This window comes from Protopterus annectens, chromosome 13.part0, assembly GCF_019279795.1.
Source record: "Protopterus annectens isolate FY-2018-M chromosome 13.part0, PAN1.0, whole genome shotgun sequence".
In the NCBI taxonomy this organism is placed as follows: Eukaryota; Metazoa; Chordata; order Ceratodontiformes; family Protopteridae; genus Protopterus; species Protopterus annectens.
Window position 1 is genome coordinate 68,179,506 of NC_056747.1, and position 20,736 is coordinate 68,200,241.

Here is a 20,736-nt window from a genome sequence, read left to right on the forward strand (position 1 = left end):
AGAAATTTGAGTGTGATCTATAAAAGAGAAAGAAGTATCAAGTTATATATTTTCTTCAATGTAGAAATATCAAAAGTTGTATGTTTTGGTAAATGTGTAAAAGTAATACCTTTTCTGCAACAATGCACAGTGCATGTAGAACACAGATGTTTTCATACTTACTACTTCCTATCAAAAGCTGCATTATCCTCCATTCTTGCGGGGGCAGAGCCTAGATGGCTATCTGAAGGCAGCAGTTTTTTAGAGCTCCATAAACTAGTATCAAATTCAGGAAATTTCATAAATTTATTTTCTAACAAAACTTTATAAATATTTAGTTAATAGTCTAAAATAACTAATTACAAATTTTGGTGGGTTTTTACAAGTAATTTCCTGTCAAAATACTTGGGAGTCTTTACACAGCAGCTGAAGAGATGAGTAACCTGAAGAACTCTCACTCTGAACTGTCACTAAAAAAGGAACTGCAAATGGTGACTACCACATTACAAGAACTATCTATAAAAAATGAATGATTTCAAGGTTAATCTACAAAATCTAAAAGAGAACTCTCAGAAACAAACAGAAGTCTTTAAAGAAATGCTTCAGCAGCATCAGTTTAAGTTAACAACTATTGAAACTTAGAACAAGGCGTTGGTAATGTTGGCTCCATTGAAACTTCTTTAACTGACATCAATGGAAGACTTAAAGAAGAGGAGACACAAACAGATTTTCTCCTGAAACAAAATACCTGGCTCTCCAACAAAGTAGATGACTTAGACAATAGGGAGAGAAGATAAAATATCAGGATTTTTGGTCTACCTGAGAATACAGAGGGGAAAAGACATTATCTCCTTTCTAAATTCATGGCTACCAGAGATTCTAAATCTTAATGAAGGCTTGTCATTTGGCATAGAAAGGGCACATCATGCTTTGGGAAATAGAATTTCAGCATCATCCTCTTCTTCTGCCTCTATGCCACCAATATCAATTATAATAAAATGTTTATCCTTTATGGACAAAGAACTGGTGCTAAAAACAGCATGGAGGAAAAGTCCAATAAAATATAATCAACATCTAATAAGATTTGATAACGACTACTCCACTAAAGTTCTTGAACAGAGAAAAAAGGCATGGCCACTAATAAAAATTCTGAAACAGAATAATATTAAAGCTCAAATAGCCTTCCCTGCAAATATAAGGATACAGTACCTAAGTGAGATGAGAAACTTCAACACTCTGGAAGAAGCCTTTCAATTCATCAAAAATAATAACATTATAACCATCCCAGAAGAAATGGAATGGACATCCCCGTCACTGAAGAGATCCACTGAAAAAACTAGTTGGACTGATTTCAAAAAGAAGAAACAGAAAACTGAAACTAAACTACCTACTTCGGTGAAGTCTCTCAAAGCATCAACTGATACCTAATAACTAAAAGACTTTTAAATGGACTAAACATGTTACATAACTTTCATTTCATACATATAAGTAATACTAGAGTAAAAGAAAAAGGTATGTGCTTCTATTACCTCATATAAAATTCATAAATCTATATTTTAACTAAGCAATCTATTTCTAATATTGACATCCCTCTCACCTTGCTTTATGCCTCATTATCTATCTTTACATATAGATATTTACCCTATTTATCTATTTATTTAGATTTCCTTTCTCTCTATAAATATTTGTTAATTATAAGTATACCTACAGTTAGTTTTTAATCTAATAGTACTTCACTTGCAAAGTATTATTTAATAGTTATGTGGTCATTGATTTATTATTTCATACTTATTTTGTTATATAGTATATTTAACCTATTTACTATTAATGATTGATAGATTTTCCCATTGCTTTGTTGTGAACTAGACACTGGGTGAGATTTCCCTTAGTGGTGATGTAATGGTGTATAGATGTTGTAATGTCCTTTGAACGTTATTGCTTTTGGGTATCTGGTTGTTCAAAGGCTTCCCACTCAGGAAACTAACTGTCATATAGATGTTGTTGTCTTGCTGGAATAGAGTGGAGGACTCTCTGTCCAACTTGGGTGAAGTTCGAGTGTTTATGTTGTGGAGGGGAGTTCGTTCTTGGCCCTGGCTGCATTGGACTGAAGTGACAAGCTAGTATGTTGGTGTTTGTCTGTCAACTGGGGATCTCTGGTTTGGCTTGTATGATTGATATTTTATATTCCTTTGGGTTAACAAGATATGCTGCGGGCTATGGATGAAGTCCCCTGGAGGATTACTGGACGGGTGAGTCTAGCATTCAGCAAAATGTAGTCTGCGAGTTGTACTAAAGGTTTTATGTTTTATTTTTTATTGATGAGGAAACATTGCTGTGAAATTGAAGAGATGTCCGTGTTTGGGGAGGTAAAAGAGAGGTGACTGTGTTTTTGGCTTTAGTTTCACTGTTTGAATGGGACCAAATGCTTAAGGTGACTGTTAGTTGATTTCTGAGTGAGGCGGTGTGTGTAGTGTCTGGTATGGAAGCTCTTGGAAGACGCTCTTCGTGCCTTATTTAAATAAAAGCTGATAGGGAATGAGTTAATGTTTTAAAACATAGATTTTTTTTCTCTCAGGAAGCAGTTTGAGTGGGGAAAATCACTCTTGAGAAGTTAAAAAAAAGCTTTTAAAATCTCTAGCTCTCACAAGCTATGTATACAGTTATGTACATATTTAGCTATTGAATATTTATTGTAGCTATAGCAACATACAAGAGTTGATGTGATTGGTCACCAGTATGTGTATTCTTTAAGAAGCTGATCGCTTACAGTAAGAAAAATGGGCCAAACAGCTCTTCATGAGTTTACATTTATTTAGGTACAGGAACTTAACAATGTATGTTTGAAGCATTTTAGTAGAAGTACACATTAAATCTAAGTATCTAGTCTATTAGAAACACATGAAACTTTTGTATATAAAAGTGTTCTGTTATATTAATGTGTGAATACATCTACATATACATCTCTAGGAAAATTTTACAGACAACTTTCATATCAGCTGACATAATAAGAGCAGATTTAAACATTTTGATATAGATTATTTGATCAGTCCTTTTAATATGTAGAATAATATTCATATTGTTTGTCTGTTTGATTTAGGATATGATAATCATCAGTAATAACTATTACATGTTACAAGTTTGTCTGACCAAAGTGTTAAATAACTAATGAGTTGAAATGAAGTATTTACTTTATATCTTGGAAATTTGTGCTTCGAGCAAGTTCAGAAAATTGAATATTCATTATTACAGACATTGTTTATTTGATTAGTTACTAATTATGTATGTATGTGTATGTATGTGTAGATCTCTCTCTCTCTCTCTCTCTCTATATATATATATATATATATATATATATATATATATATGTAGGTATGTGTATATGTGTACTGCGGTGGTGGTGCTGAGGTAGCGTTGTCACCTCACAGTAAGACGCTGTCCGGTTCGATTCTCAGCTAGAGTGTCTTCTGTGTGGAGACATGTGTGAATGGGCGTACCTTCATTGAAGGTTGTGCATCAGGGATGGCAACTCAGCACATAAAAATCTATCTGACAAACATTAACGGAACAGAGTTCCGCTGTGGTGACCCCTAACCTGGAAAAGCCGAAAGACACAACAACAAGGTATGTGTGTATGTATATGTGTCTACATATTGATATATATAAACATTTACTTCTGTTTCTGAATGATAAATCATATAAAATAATTTAATAGACTCCTATACTAGTTAAAATTGTATATTTGGAGCTCTAATGAATGAAAAAAAGGAAGTTAGTGGGATAGTTCACCAGATGTACCTATCTGATGGACTAGGAATGTATTTCATTCCATGATGGGCAAGTTTTAATGTACAAACTAGTTTAATGTTATTTTTCTCTTTAAATGTTATGTTATTAATTATTTTCACCAAGCCTGACTTAATTCTATTTGATTATTTTAAAGTTAACATCTTACACAGAGATAGATGGATATTTACAAACTAATATTTTTCTTTTTAATACTTCTTTAAAATAACTTGGCATGGATATCACATTACTATCTTTAAACATAAATGGATTAAATAATCCAAATAAATGATCTAACTTATTGAGATATTTAAAGATAAATAAACTTCGATTAATCTTTTTACAGGAAACTCATTTCAAAATTAATGATAATTTTAGTTGGAATCCAAGTGATTATTGGACCTTAGCATGCTCTAAATTTAAATCTAAGAAAATGGGAGTAATAATCTTATGGAGGAATAATTCCCTAAACCCTGAAATAGTATATAAATATATTGATAACGAAGGGCTTATAGCTACAGTCATACTAAAGTTGAATAATAGGTTATGGACATTAGCTAACTTATACTGGTTTCCTGGTATTGGGACAGGAACAGTTAAAAAACATCTAGACCAAATCATAAACATTTCCAGAGGGAATCTAATAATAGGAGGGGATTTTAATTGTCTAACTGACACTTCTCAAACTACCACCATAAAAAATACTAAGGAAATGGACTGAGTCATTAAAATTGATGGATACCTCTAATGTTATTGATAATAACTCCTTGACATTCTCTCATCAAGATTATAGGTTTGGTACTCGAACCAGAATAGACAAACTTTTTATATCACAAGATCTTCATTCCAAAATTACTTCTTTTTCAATAATCCCATGCCCTTTATCAGATCACAATTCACTAGTTCTTAAAGTACAAGTAGATATTAAACCACTAACATTCCTTTCTAGAATACCTTCATACATTACAAAAATTAAAGAATTTAAACAATGGTTAGTAAAAGAGCTAAATTTCTATCTAGCCATAAACTATAATTCAGAAGTAAATATAGTAATGGTATGGGATTCATTAAAAGCTTATATTTATGGAAAAGCGATTGCCTGGTATAAAAATAAACTCAAACAATGGGAATCTGAACTACAAGAATTACACAAGAAACTCACATTATATAAATCAAAAAATCACTCTAATACAATTGAGAACAAGAAGGAAATAGAAGAACGAAATAAAAGATATATTGATATTTTAAGTCATAAAACTAATTTAGCCATAGAAAGGTTAAAAATAAACAGTTATGCTACTTCTCCGAAACACCTACATAACTTATCTGTTAAAGTCAAAATGCAATCCAAATCCAATTTTATTGTTTATATTCTACACGAAGAAAGACATAAGAAGGTCTCAGAAATAGGAGATATATTAGATGCGTTCAAATCTTATTACAATAATCATTATAAAGATACATATAATTCAATTGACCATTCCTTGTTAGGAAATATGATTTCTCATATTAAATCAATACCTGATAGTTTACAAAGAAATTTACAAAAGCCTATTACACTCAAAGAAGTCGCAGATAAAATCAAAGATAGTAAATCTAGTAAATCTCCTGGAATGGATGGTTTAATTTCAGAAATTTACAAATTATTTCCCAAAAATATAATCACCTTGCTACATAAGACATTAATTGAGATTCAAACCCTTGCAATTATTCCCCCTTCATGGAAATACTCTCTAATTACACCCATTTTAAAGGAAAACAAGGATGCTAGCCTTTGCAGCTTGTATAGGCCAATTTCACTACTAAATAATGATTATAAAATGTTTATGTCCATATTGGTAAATTGAATCAAAAATCAATTAAATGAAATCATTAACAAGGACCAGGCTGGATTTATTCAGAATAGACATACACATGATAACATTAAAAGAATATTGACTTTAATAGATTATCTAAATAAAGAAACTATAGAAGCCTTGATAATAGGACTGGATATTGAAAATTGAAAAAGCATTTGATTCCTTAAATTGGGACTAACTAATTAAAATTCTTGAAGCCTATGAATTCCCACTTTCCTTTATCACATTTATTAAAAAAGTATACCAAAATAATTTAGCCTATGTCAAATTAGGACCCTTTACTTCAGAACCTATACAAATTATGAAAGGTACTAAACAGGGATGCTCAATGTCACCCATTTTATTTGCACTGGCTATTGAACTATTGGCTATACTAATACGAAACAATCCAAAGATTAAAGGACTAAATATATTCGACTAATATAACTCTAAATTCATGCTCTTTGTGGATGATGTGCTTCTCATTCTATTGAACTCAAAAGAGGCATTAGATGAACTAGATATTCTAGTAGAGAAATTTTATAAGATTTCAGGTCTTTGCTGTAATAATCAAAAGTCTAAATATCTATTATTAAATAAAAAAGGACATACAAGTAGTTAAGAATAGTATCATAGGAATGCAAGCTACAAAAATAAAATACCTAGGGATAGATCTATATGATAATATATAAGATATAATACAAAATAATTATAAAAGGATTATTGACATAATAGACTCTCTAGTGAATAAATATAATAATATGTTTCTAGTCTTTAAAGATAGACTTCAATTGATTGAAATGGTTCTTCTACCTAAAATTTTATATATAGTCCAAGCTATTTTGTTAATTCCAGAGAGATCTTATCTTAAGAAAATAACATCAACATTACTAAGATTCTTATGGTACCCTAAAAGAAACAGAACTGGTTATGCGCATCATATAAGACAATGGGATCAGGGAGGAATACATTTTCCAGACATTAAATCTTATATAAATGCTACATTACTCAAAACTGTAATTGAATGGATTAACCCTAATTACACATCCAACTAGAAAAAATTACATACAATGATTCTATTAAATGAAAATAAACTTACTAAAAATACTACTATTACAGATACGAATAATACACTATGGTATTTATTGTGTATAAATCTACAATACAATATATCTAAACCAACAAAGACATTTGTAATAAATCATTTATACGATCATTTTAGAAAGTTTATAAATATGAACATGGAATTAAAGATCTGGTTTCCAACATTAATCTCCTTCAGCATTACAAAAAGTTTTCCAGATAGAATTCATAAAGAAGTATTTATGCAATGGGAACAGAAAAAACTAATTTGTTGGCTCCATTGTATAAAAAAATCAAAAAGTTCTGGATATACAATATATGATGTCAACTTATGAATTAAACTCTAATGAATGGTGAATGCTTCAGAATACATTGACATTCTCCAAGGATCTATGTAGAGTATTAAATCATTTGTCATACTCATCTTCACCTAAGTTTATAAGTAGATTGTTTGAAATTATTTATAATAATGAAAATATGAAGAATGGAACTTCCTACTTATACAACTTAATAACAAACTACAAAACAGCACCTAAAACAACATATTGGCAATTTATTACTAGAGGATATTCGATTCAATTAACCCCAGAAAAAAAGTCAAATATACTACTTTCAGTAAAATTAACCTCCAGTTTTCAGTATTGGAGAATATTTACCTGGAAATTCCTACGTAGATCCTTCTTGACTCCTGATAAAATTTCAAAATTCAACTCTACTTGTAATGGAGTATGCTGGATATGTCAACAGATTGTTAAAGCTGACTGGTCTCAGATTTTTTATGAATGTAAAAAATTAAACCCTTTTGGGAAAATATTACTAACTTCTTACAGGCTATTTACACAGATAAATTTGTCTTGACCAAAGCTTTAATTTTATTGAATATATCTGAAGAGGTTTATCAAAAAATAACTAATCTATATGTTTTATGGACAATACTAGCTATAGCTAGGAAATGCATAACAAAGAGGTGAAAGTCTACCATAGTAGCTGGAAGAGAAGAATGTCTATGCTTATTAAAGAAGACGGTGTTGATGGAAGTCAAAACCAAAGAATTAAGATTGCTTCCAATGCCATTAACTAATAATCCTTGGAGAAAAGTTTTGTCATTGGTTGATGGATCTAATCTCTTCTTAAAGAAATTATTCTTAAGTTAAATATCTTTATTTTGTTAAATTTGCTATCATTCATTTTTTCATGTCAGGCTGTATGTAAATATGTGCATAGTTTAACTCCATAGTTATTATGATTCTACATTGTAAAAGTATTTATTATTGTTGACTAATAATCAAAATAAAAAAAATTCTGAGTATAAAAAAAAGCTGCATTATCCCATCTTGAAATGAAACTGTCTGTTTGTTCTTAACAGCCTGGTTTAAATTAAATAAAATTATGTTTTGATTTGAAATAACCATCTAGAAAGATAAAACCTGGAATGATCTTTGGTCTGAGCTGCTGTCTGGATAAAGAAAACCCCTAACTTGCAGAGAAAAAATGAATCAGGGTTCCTCATTATTTTGGGTTACAGACTTGAAGAAATCTAGTAAATTCTGAAAGCAGCAAAATAATGTTACAGGGACATGAGAGAAGATATAGCCTGCTTTCCCAGAGACAGTAAGCTCAAAGTCTGACAAATTGTGTATCATCTGCAGCTACTGAAAACTTTAGTGACCAAGTAATATTTTTCTATAGTATTATCTAATAAGTAGAAGGAATAAATATATTCAGTACAGTATGAGTTATTCTGTTGCCAATTACCTTTTAAAGTATTTGCTTTAATTCTTTCCTGTGCAGTTAGTTACTGATATTACCTGATATTCTGTTAAGTACAGTGCTTTTATTTATTCAGTTATAAAAGCTTGTGGATGATGTCTTGCATATTAGTTTACATGGGTAACCTCAAAACATTGATGAGAGTGATTTTATTTGACCTTTTTTGAGAAACTGCATATATGCTAATATAGCAATATCTAATGATGTGGGTGTGGTATATTGAAGATTTACCTGCAGTCGATGTGATTTAATCACACGGATGAAGCCTGAGTGTTTAAACAAAGCCAACCATGGGTAAATCTTCAATATACCACACCACAGAGTCATTTATTGCTATTATAGAATGACATTATGTAAGATAAATATTACTTCCTTTTCTTAAACAATGCCTTTGTATAATGGCGCTGTGGTGTTCTTCCATGTTGTTTTCTGATTGTACTCCTTGACGATGTACTGTGCATGTGATTTGAGGTGAGAGAGAGCTCGGCCACCAGTTTGGCTATATGGTTGCATCTCTCACATATGTTTGAATCTGTTTGGAGGAGGACAGGGTTGTCCGTGTGCATGAGACAGTTGTAACATTGCCTCAAGATTCCCAGATTCACCAGTTGGACTGGAGAGGAAACCATTAACTGACCTTTGGACATGCTAGAGTAGTATAGGGGACTCTTTTATCACTTAATTAAAGAGGACCAATAGGGACAGGGTAATTGTAGAGAGTATATGAGGATGTAGTGCTTTTAGTATATTATTGCTAGATTGTATGATTGCTTATTTGGGCAAGTGCAGGGCCTTAGATTGAGAATAGGGTGTTTAATTTGAGAAATAGAGCAGTTCTAAGGGAAAAAGTGAAGAGCAGACTTTGTGGAACCGGGAATAGTTTAAACCTGATTAAGCGGCGCTGCGCTATGCGCACAATCGCGCAAAGCCACGCAAAAGCGGATTTTTATGCAGGGAACTTCAAAGAGCTAGAAATGGCCCAAAACGGCCACTTACTACAAGATTCTTGTGCTGAGGTCACTTCTTCAGGGACAGATAGGCTGCTCAAGGCTCCCCACTCCCACTGGTGAGCAAAGAAACTTCCTTCTATCCAAGTAAGGAAATGGGCAACACATGAACTATCCAAGAGTCCAGAATACAGCAAAGCCTGTATAGGGGACTATTCTAGTTAAGAAAAGGCGGGAAACAAGGATTTTGTTTTTCAAGAAAACAGCAGGAAAATCACAGTATATTCAATGCACAGGCCCTCAACAGTTAATTACAACAAACAAACTTTTAAATTAAGTGCAGGTAATGAAAAAAATGCAAAAACAAGCTTATAACAGTTAAATCAGCAGTGTAAACTCGCTTTTTGGTGAGAAAGGAAGGTCGCACAGATAGAAACAGAAAAAATATACTTATATCTTGAAAGCAGTCACTCTTTTCATTTCTCTGCTGCTAGCATCACTCTGCAGGACCACAAGGGTATGTTGCTGAGTAGTATAAGCGAAAAAACGCTCAGAAGCAGATTTTTATGCAGGGAACTTCAAAGAGCTAGAAATGGCCCAAAATAGCCAATTACTGCAAGATTATTTTGCTGAGGTCACTCCTTCAGGGACAGATAGGCTGCTCAAGGCTCCCCACTCCCACTGCTGAGCAAAGAAACTTCCTTTTATCCAAGTAAGGAAATGGGCAACACAGGAGCTATCCAAGAGTCCAGAATACAGCAAAGCCTGTATAGGGGACTATTCTAGTTAAGGAAAGACGGGAAACAAGGATATTTTTTTTCAAGAAAACAGCAGGAAAATCACAGTATATTCAATGCACAGGCTAGCGCACTTGAGTGGGCAGCCTCAACAGTTAATTACAACAAACAAACTTTTAAATTAAGTGCAGGTAATGAATAAATGCAAAAACAAGCTTATAACAGTTAAATCATCAGTGTAAACAGTGTGTATGGGGCTTGCGTTCCCAGGCTTACACCGTACATCACTGCGTTAGGAAGCAAGCAACAGAGAAAGGACGATCTCCATTGGTAATTTCTTTTAAATAAAAAACAAGTGTAATCTCCCAACAGTTTAGAGATATGAGAGAAACAGGAAAATACAAGGAAAATCATGTATGTTTTAGTTTGTAGAATGTACCTGATTTGTGTTGTATTTTCTGTGATCTTGTATGTACCTCTTGATCTTTTATTTAAAATAATGTGAATATGTGTGCATTGTCTGAAGGAAACAAAGTCTGAAACTGACATGCCTGTCATTATTTAGTGACTTTGTTCCTCAGTGATTTGTCAGAAAAAAAAAAAAAATTTTATGAGGAACAAAGTCATTTCAGTTTCAGAGTTTCTTTCATTCAGACTAATGTGTGTCTAATATATAATAATAGAAAAAAATAAGTCTGGCCACTCAATACTTTAGCAGCTGAACTTTTATCATTGGTATATTCTCAGTTTACAATAGGCACACTAGTTAGGCTGACTAATCAGTGTGCTCCTTTTTAAATGTTAATAGCCAGTCATTGTATAATATAACTTATTATATTGAACCGGAGAACGCCACTAAAAATTTTCAATAGGTTTATTGCCAAAGGTTAAGTGCTTTCGGCCAAAAGACAATGGCCTTCTTCAGAAAAAACAAATCCCACACATGCCATGGTTAAATACTCCACTCCTATCCAACACAACCAATCAAAAACCTTATTCAATTAAAAACATAAAAAACACTAATACAAAAAATATGTCTACACTTTGTAATAAATTCAATAACATAACCATTCATTTACATTTATCATAATAAGCGTTTCTACACATATTTTTTGTATCAGTTAGCAGTAACATGTGTGGGATTTGTTTGTTCTGAAGAAAGCCATTGTCTTTTGGCTGAAAGTGCTTAACCTTTGGCAATAAACCTATTGAGAATTTTCAGTGGCGTTCACCATCTGCAGTGTTTTTCTGCTTGAATTTCCTTTATTGCACTGGTTTTAAGGCATTGGTTTTAGTAACTTATTATATTGGTTGGCTCCTTGGAAGAATGCAGAATAATTGAGACTTTTGGTTCAAAATTGTATTGGCTGGTGGCAATATGCACCGTGAGCATAGTAAAGGGTGCTGGCACAGGATATGTATGTGTATCAAAATTAATTTTGAGTAAATCTCAGTTGCTGTTGGTATGATTGCACTAGTAGGCTCTTTGTGTAAACCAAGGTGGGTGAAATTCTGGCAAGTTACTAATTATAACTCTGCTGTGTAGCTGCAGACTGTTAAGCTTATTCAGGTGCATCATGTGTTTGTGCAATCTGAGACATAGGGTGCATTTGCTCTAAACAATTCTGGCCAGTCAACCCCCCCCCCATATATTATTTGGTCAGTGGTGCAAATCAAGCCACCATAGCCCTTGACTGCCCATATGCCAGTAAGCATAAGAGCTATAGAATTTAGGATCCGACAAAACGAATTGGGGCACAAAGTGGTGGCCTCTGTCAGACTCTTTATGTCTCTTTATATTGTCAATATCTGCTTGTATGCTGCCAAATCTAATTAGCCCTTCAAAAATGATAGTATTTTCAATAAAAACACAATAGTTATTACAGCAAAATACTAGCCAGATTATGTTAATGGAAGAAAGGCTCAGGCTGAAAATTGTAGTTTAAAAAATAAAACCACCTGTAACTAGAGCCACTGGAAAATTGTGCAACTTTTTTCCCATAATAGCTGCATTTTTCACCTTTCTCTCCAGACACATTTTCTATTTTTTTTTTTCAAAAATTACTGAAATATTTGCATTTTTCAAGTTAGTCAACTGAAGGATAGGGACAATTTAAAATGTTGAACTATATTGTAATAAAATCCTTGGCAACAATTTTTTGAAGTCATTTATTCTAAGCCTGCTTTTGTCATTCTTGGCTATGTGTAAGAGCTGCTGATAATGTAAACAGTGATTAGAAGCATACAGCTTTTCAATGACAAATAGAATTAAATTATAGGCAGAGGAAGAGATGAAAATATTACCAGTATTCTCCTTAATGAAGCAGTGCCTTAAATGTTTTACTACTTGTATGTATGGCTGAGAGCACTTTACCAGCTCTAAATTCTTTATCCTGAATTTTAATTTAAATGTATGAGAATTTTAGATGACTTGACTGTTTTAAACATGGTAACTGAACCATATAATATAAAGAAGTATTACAAATGACTGAGGTTGGTTACCGAAGCTCAACATTTCCCACAAATGTTTCATATTTTCAGATATTTGATACGATTTCTGCAATTTTCTAGTGACCCTGCTTTTAAGTAAGGTAAATCATATAAAACATTTGAGTAAAATAATTGATCCAGCATTGCTCAAATATTCATACATACTTTATTGAAAATCTAGTGATCAGTTTGGGTCCAAAATATTAAATTTCAAATGAGTCGAAGTGTAGTTACTTAACAAAAGATGGAAACTATAATCTGAGAAGGATCTGTTAAGAATTTGTTTCTTAGGAAGGGTTGTTCTCATGGATCCATGCTGACCTCACTGTTATTTTCCTGGGCGTATAGGTGTCATTAGTAAATTAGGCTGCTAGATATGGAGCTGGCATAAAAATTGCAAAGAAAGTTAATGCATAACACAGAATGGTATCACAACAGGTACTTAAGGATACAAGCGGTGAGACAAAAATATGAATTCTTAACCAAGAAAACTGTCAATCTGGTTAGTCTTTGATAAAGACAGATTATTAATGAGCTTAAAATTGATGTCGTTATAACTAGAAAGTTAAAATAATAAAGTGGTCAGAGTATCTATTTGTACGGTAAATGATATTTACAAAACTGTATGCGCACTGGGCCTCAAGCTTCCTGGTGATTAATGGTCTATATACAGGATTGGGCCTCATGGTTCCTGTTGAATAATGGTCTATATACAAGACTAGGCCTCATGGTTCCTGCTGAATAATAGTCTGTATACAGGACTGAGCCTCATGCTTCCTGCTGAATAATGGTCTATATACAAGACTGGGCCTCATGGTTCTTGCTGAGTAATAGTCTATATACAAAACTGGGCCTCATGGTTCCTGCTGAATAATGGTCTATATACAAGACTAGGCCTCATGGTTCCTGCTGAATAATAGTCTATATACAGGGCTGAGCCTCATGCTTCCTGCTGAATAAGGGTCTATATACAAGACTGGGCCTCATGGTTCTTGTTGAATAATGGTCTACATACTTAAGCTTATAAGTTCAAGAGATCCTGGTGTCTTACTTTCTACTTTATTTAGTTAGCTCAGGACTTGAATCTTATTGATCAGAAAGTTTTGTATATTAAAAGAAATATATAAAGATAGTCAGACAGATGATGAAATGCAGCATTCAACAAGGTGATTGGGAGACTACAATATAAAACAAAGTAAGAAAAGTGAGTGTGTATTCACTAAGCAGAAGAAACAGCACAGGTTCTGATGCAGTCAGCTGGTGCATTTCTTTCAAAAAGCCTTACCGTTAAAAAAAAAAAAAAAACAGACAGATAATGAGAAAGTCAGGAATTATAAGATATAAAAAATTCAGATGTGAATCCAGTCAGGAAAAACTGGTTTCACTGAAAGCATCATATTGGTATAAACTCCCATTAGATGGTAATGCTACCAGAAACTTCGATTTTTTAAAGCTAGGGGATTTCATATTATTTGAAAACTTTCAGGTAAACCAAGTATGTTGCTGCCAGTAACAGATTCTTCCAGTTGTCTTGCAGGGAACTTTATGCATATATGTATGCACGAAGATATGCATGGAAAAGGGATTGAACAATCTTTTTTAAATTTCCTGTAAATGCAAATCGTGGGATTCAGCTTGTACAACAGTTGTGGCTACAGTCTAGATGCTGCAAATGTTATTACAGCTGTAAGAAAAATGTTCCCAATCTTGAACTTGTTTTAATCAGAGTCAGCCACTCTCACCATTGTTGGGCCTCATAGTTAATCCTGAGACAGTGTGTGGAAAGATTCTGGTCCATATTTCATAAAAAAATGATTGCACAATAAAAGATATCTGAACTGAATAAGACTAGACCACTTAACTGTCGCTCTTTTGGAGGAATGTCCCTTTTTCAGGCCTATTTTACTGCACATGATGCACATAGTTCCAGAGACATGTCACCATTGTCACAGTTGATTGAACCCTTTAAACAGTTTTCTGAATCCCCCTCATCACATGATATTTTTGACACCAATAATTTATAGAAAGAAGATACACATCTTACATCTCCCTTTTTTAGAAATAAAACCAATCACCTTATGAGGTAGAATTTTAAAATACAATTTATCAAAGTTTACAGATTATACACTGGCTCTTTGATAATGTGCGTGTATTTTTCTATTACTTTAGTTACTCACAGTTTTTTAAACATGTTTCTGAGTAGTATTTTTCATTCCTGTTAGAAGTGGGAAAAAAGTCTGTGCTGTTTGGTATTTAAATTTCATGCTAAATGAAGTTTGGAACAGACAATTGTGTAGCGGGACATCTTTGGGGGGATGGATATGGGCGATTAAAGGAAGGGAGGTAGGTAGGATGTTTAGTTGAATAAGCTGAAGGGGAGTAGGCAAGAAAGGGTTAAGTAGTGTGGGGTGAGGGAAGGAAATGAGGTAAGGAGGAGGAGGGTCCTTAGGCCTTTTAAGGTGGGGAATTGACTGTTGAGATCCACATGTTGGCATGAGTTTGTTGAAGGAGGATCACGTTCAACATGACCTGAGGTGGTGGCAGTAAGGTAGCCCTTGGGTGGTTCTTTTGACAGAAAGGTGAGTACAGGTTGGATTGAGTTTGTATAGTTTTCTCTCTCTCTCTCTCTCTCTCTCTCTCTCTCTCTTGGTGGCTGTTGCTGTTGAAGGTTTGGGGTAGCATGGCAGTGATGAAGGGAGTGACTAACTGTAAAGAGGAACATGATGACTGTCTTTGCGGAATTCTGGTTTGATCTTTGGTTTCAGCAGGTTATAGCATTTCAAAAGTCTTTGTCATGGTATGGTTTTCTAAGTTCCTGATCCCTTTCTGCTGTATCTCATTGCCAGTCGTACAGAGTGAATGTTTAGTCTATTTTGTCTAGTTACTGCTTGTCGACTAGTCCACTCCTACTTTAGAATTAAGAACAAACAGTAATGCTTAACAGTAAATGGGTGTAGATACCATAGCTTGCAATGAGAAACAATGCATACCAAAATGTCTGCCTTCTTCTCTCAGGGGTGGTGTTCATGGGACAGCGTTTTTGCGGTGTTGGTCACTCCCGGGAGGTGCCATGGTGGTTGTACAGCAGTCAGATAGCATGGGGCGTGAGTTGGGCTATGTTTACATGCCAGTTCTACTTACTTGAGGTTCTTTGGTGGACAGTGGGCTGGGCAGTGACACCGCAATGTTTTTTACGGGCTTGTTCACTGGCCGGTAATGGACAATGCCTTGCATGCACGGTAGTGCTTGCCTCATCTCAGAAAAAGAAAAAAAGGGAGGGACATGGAAAGGTAATTAGAATGAACTTTGACAAGACATGTTGGGAATAAGACTGCTGTCAGTGGTTTGCACATGCAAGATGGTGATGGTTTGAGTCCGTTTTCATACATAGAAAAACAGTTATGTAACCTGATGCTCCCTGGTTATACATGGAACAGAATCCTAAGTAGAAATGTGTATATTTGGGAGTTAACCCATGGAACTGTTGTCTTCTCAGTTGCAGCTCCAATTCTTCTTAGGTAGTCTGCCATGTTGCGGTTGACTAAGTTTTACCTAGATGTCTTTAGGTCTGGCGACATGCAGTCTGGTGGTGTAGCTCTCAGTGGGAGGCTGCAACAGTACAATACAAATAATAAAAAAAAAAAAAAAAAAAAAAAAAAAAAACATGGTTCGGTGGGTGGGTGGAAGGGGGGGGATTAGCAGTGCAGGTTCATCTTGGCAGTTTTCTCTCTTTTCTGTATTAGCTACTGAGAAGCTAAGGAATAATTTAACAGATGTTAGCAGTTCACTAAAAGCAGCTGGTATACAGAGCAATTAGGAAGGTAGTTATGTGTGAACTTTATTTTTTCTCTGAGTAATATTTGCATTTATTGCAAGCTACTGCTACATGAGTCTTTGATAGTTATTCCCCACACTGTCACTTGTAAAGCAATGATATGGCAAATATGTAACAAATTAAAAGCATCTTAATATGATATTTATTTTGAGGTTTCAAAATTATCTCAAAGTGCCAAATGTTTTTTTTTTCTGTTCTTTCAAAGAAATATTGTTGGGCTTACAGTCTTCTGTCATTACAGGTTTTGAGGTGCAGCATGGCAGATATCCAGATGTTGCAGCAGAGGTGGGAGAGCATTGTAGCCCAAGCAGAGGACCTGTTCTTGGAGATGCTGAATGGGGACACAGAGATGACCAGCATGCAGGGCCCCAACACTTGGAAGAGATGACAAATGGTGAAGAGAAAACAAGCAACCAAAGGTAAGAGAGCAAGCCAGGAGCAGCCAGCTTTGGAGAGGTCATCAGAGGTAGTGAGACCTGTGCCAGCACTTGCTGCTCTGACAGGTAATGATCCTACAGTCCCTGTTGGGGGGAGGCTGAAGTTGAGGTAGCAAAGAGGAGAGGCCACAGATTGGGTGACACTGTTAGTGAACTGCCTGTTTTTGCAGTATTCCAGGGGTGGCAGTGGAGGTCTGCAGACCTTGGAGATACAGGATTTTAGCATGGATAGTTGTCTTTTGTCACTAGAGGAAGAGATCAACCCCTGTTTAGAAGAGATAGGGTCAGACTCTGGGACATGACCAGGGGATTGGTTAGCTATGCAGGCACTGGGACAGGAGGAGGCAGCAGTCCTCCTGACTCCCGACATACCTATTACAGTGAAAGAAAAGATTTGGAAGGGTGAGCATGTGAACATGTTCGAGTTAGTCAATGCAGATGGTGCTCAGCACCTGCTGGAAGCCGTGATGGCAAATGGGAAAGACCCGCTGGCAGCACTGGCTGCCCTGGGCCACAGGCATGTGGGGAAGCTTTGGCAGAGAATGTGGGAACATTGGGTTTGGAGGTATTACATGGTGGTATGGATGGAAAAGGATAGTACTTTGGGTGTTCCACTTCTGGCTTATTTCCTGACAATATGGGAGGTGCAAAGATTATGGCCAGGTAATGCTTTGTTTTGGTATGATCAGAAATTCTGCAAGAGAAAGGCAGTCAATAGGGCTATACAATGGGAGGTAAGGCACACTGATATCTGGCTGTCCACCATGATGGACAGTTTTGGTGAGGGCAATAGAGGTAATAAATTCACTGAAGGGGGTGTTGGACTATGTTGGGCTTTCAATGCAGGAAGATGTGCTTGGACACTGTGCAGATTCTCCCATGCTTGTTCGAATTGTATAGGTGAGCACTCAACAATGCACTGCAGTAGGAGTGAGAGTCCATTTGCACTTCAGATATCATCTTTCCCTGGGCAGAAAGGATTAGGTGGACCTTCCAGGGGGTTGCAAGACTTACGGGGCAGTGCCAATTTTCATGGCCAGAGGTGAGGACCCTTCAGTGGACAAGGGGATGCCCGGGGGACTCATTCACCTATTAAAGTGGATGTCCTGTGGGATCTGCTGTTGTGGTGGCCTGGGAACTGACTGCGCATTTTACAAGGGGGGGTTTCAATTAAGTCAGCCTTGTTTGGGTATGGTAAGTTGGGAAAGAATTTGAAGTCAGTGCAGGGGAGGGAAGACATTTTGGGGGCTTTGGTTGAGAAGGAGCGTCAGACAGGCAGGTTACTAGGCCCATTTGATAGCCCTTCATTTACCAATTTCAAGGTGTTCCGCTTGGGGTTGGTTCCCCAAAAGAGACCGGGTGAGTTCCACTTGATACACCATTTATCTTATCCAGAAGGTAAATCTGCCAATGACTTTATCCCAGGGGAGGAGGTTAGGGTTACTTACGGTTCATTTGATGACACAGTTCGCATCATTAGGAATTTTGAGAACCCGTGGCTGGTGAAGGTGGACATTGAGTCTGCCTTTTGCCTTTTACTGGTGCGAAAGGAAGATTGGCCTTTGTTGGGCATGCTAGTGGGTGATAAGTTTTATTTGACATGGCTATGCTGATGAGATGTGCAGTGGCTTGTTCCACTTTTGAGAAGGTTAGCTTGGCCTTACATTGCATGTGGCAACAGTGGGTGAAGGAGCAAAAAGCAGTGCATTACTAAGATGATTTCTTACTAGTGGGTGAAGGGAAAGAGTGGCCACCTGTGGTGTTGCGTGAGTTTTTGGGGATGTCTGAGGAGTTAGGGCTACCATTGGCTACTCATAAGTTGGAGGGCCGGGCGAAAGTTTTAGACTTTTTAGGGTTGAGTGTGGATGTGGGTCTACAATTATTTTGACTGCTGAGAGAGAAGGTAGCTAGGTTACAAGAGAGAATACTATGGATGAAGTCTAGGGATAAAGTTCGGGTGAGGGATGCTATGGAGCTGTTGGGGTTGTTGAATTTTGCTTGTAGGTCCAATGCATACAGGTTGGATGTTTTGCAGATTGGTGGCATTTCTTTTGAAAGGGGCTAAGGGTAAGCATCATTGGGTGAGAGTTAGTAAGTTAACACGTGAGGATTTAACCTTGTGCTTAAAGTTTTTATAGCAGTTTAATGGAGTCACGTTTTGACAGATGGATTGGGTAGGTCAGGATGAGTTGCAGCTGTTTACAGATGCAGCCAGGGGCTTGGGTATGGGAGCGATTTTGTGGGCCAGTAGTTTGCAGTGCCTTGGCCACTTCAGTGGCCAGAGGAATGGAAGCGGGATGTTGCTTTTTTTGGAACTGATGCTAATCTGGGCAGTGTCAGTGGCATGGCAGGAGCATTTGAGGGGTAGGAGGGTTGTGTTTAGCTTTGACAATGTTGCAGTTATGAGAGTTTTACAAGCTAAGATGGCTAAATCTGAATGTTTGTTGAGGGTATTGTGTAAACTTGTGCTAAAGTGCTTGTTGATTAATTTTGCTTTTACAGGGGTACATGTCCCAGGGGTGAAGAAAGAAATTGCTGACAGCCTGTCTCATTTTCAGTTTTTCAGGTTTTGGCAGGTGGCTCTGATGGCAGCAGAGGACCCCACAGTGGTACCAGAGGAGGTTTGGCAGATAGGGCAGCAGTGATCAGCAGGTTGGTTCAGCAGTCATGGGCGGTGTCCACCAGGAAGGCTTATGGTGGGCTTTACATGATTTTGACAGTTTTGTTAGTCAGCTACCAGAGGTGGAATATGTATGGTTGGAAGAGTTGCTGTTGCTATATTGTTGGAGTTGTTGAGGTCATTGGTATAGGAGGATGTTATGTTGGTGCCAGGGGCAGATCATATAAGGCTAAAGTAATCTAAATCTGATCAAGTGGGGAAAGGAGCAACAATAGTTCTGGGGGAAGATACGCAGTAGCTGATGTGCGTGGTTGCATGGGGAAGGAGATTGTGGGGATGTTTTGACAAGGGAGATCACATGAACTAGTTTTCAGGTCTGTAGGAGGTAGGGCTTTAACTGGAGAGTAGTTGAATTTACTCATGAGAAGGGCCTTTTTTAGTATGGGCCTGGAGGGAGATACATTTTCTACTCATTCTTTTCATATGGATAGGGCATCAGATTTGGCAAAGGGGGGGTGGTTCGATCGAGGTTATTAAAAGGATGGGATGCTGGTCTTCCCAATGCTTTTTTTTCACTTATATTAGATGATGGTGGTTGTTTCTTATTCTATTGTTAATTTTTTTTTTTTTTTTTTTTTTTTTTTTTTTTTAGGGAGAAGGATTATCATCTTGGGCCACTCTTACATTAGCAAGATGGGCTGTGGTTAGGTCTAATGGCACTGATTTAGCATTACATCAATTTGGTTGGAAGATCATCTGGCATGGCATGAGAGGGGTGAAGTGGAATCGGTTGCTGCAGGTATTTACAATGTTACAGAGTCACATGGGGTTGCCTCAAATTTTGTTGGTGCACTTAGTAGGTAATGATTTGGGCATGACACCGAAGTGGCAGTTAGTATATCAAATATGTGAGGACTTTTTGGCTTTATGGAAGCTTTATCCATCGGTATGTTTGGTGTGGTCAGAGATTATACCTCGGTTAGTCTGGAGGGAGGCTTGAAAGTTTTCTGCAGTTGAGAGAGTGTGGAAGTTTGTAAACTTTACTCTGGCAAAGCAGTTTGGGAAGATGGGGTGAGTACACACACTGAGTTTTCTGATAGGGATCCTATGTTGTTCAGGGCAGATGGAGTTCATCTTAGTGATTTTGGGTTGACTTATTTAACTTAAATCTGGGGTTATTTTTGGAGGGTTTGGTTAGGGTTTGGAGGGAGTGAGGG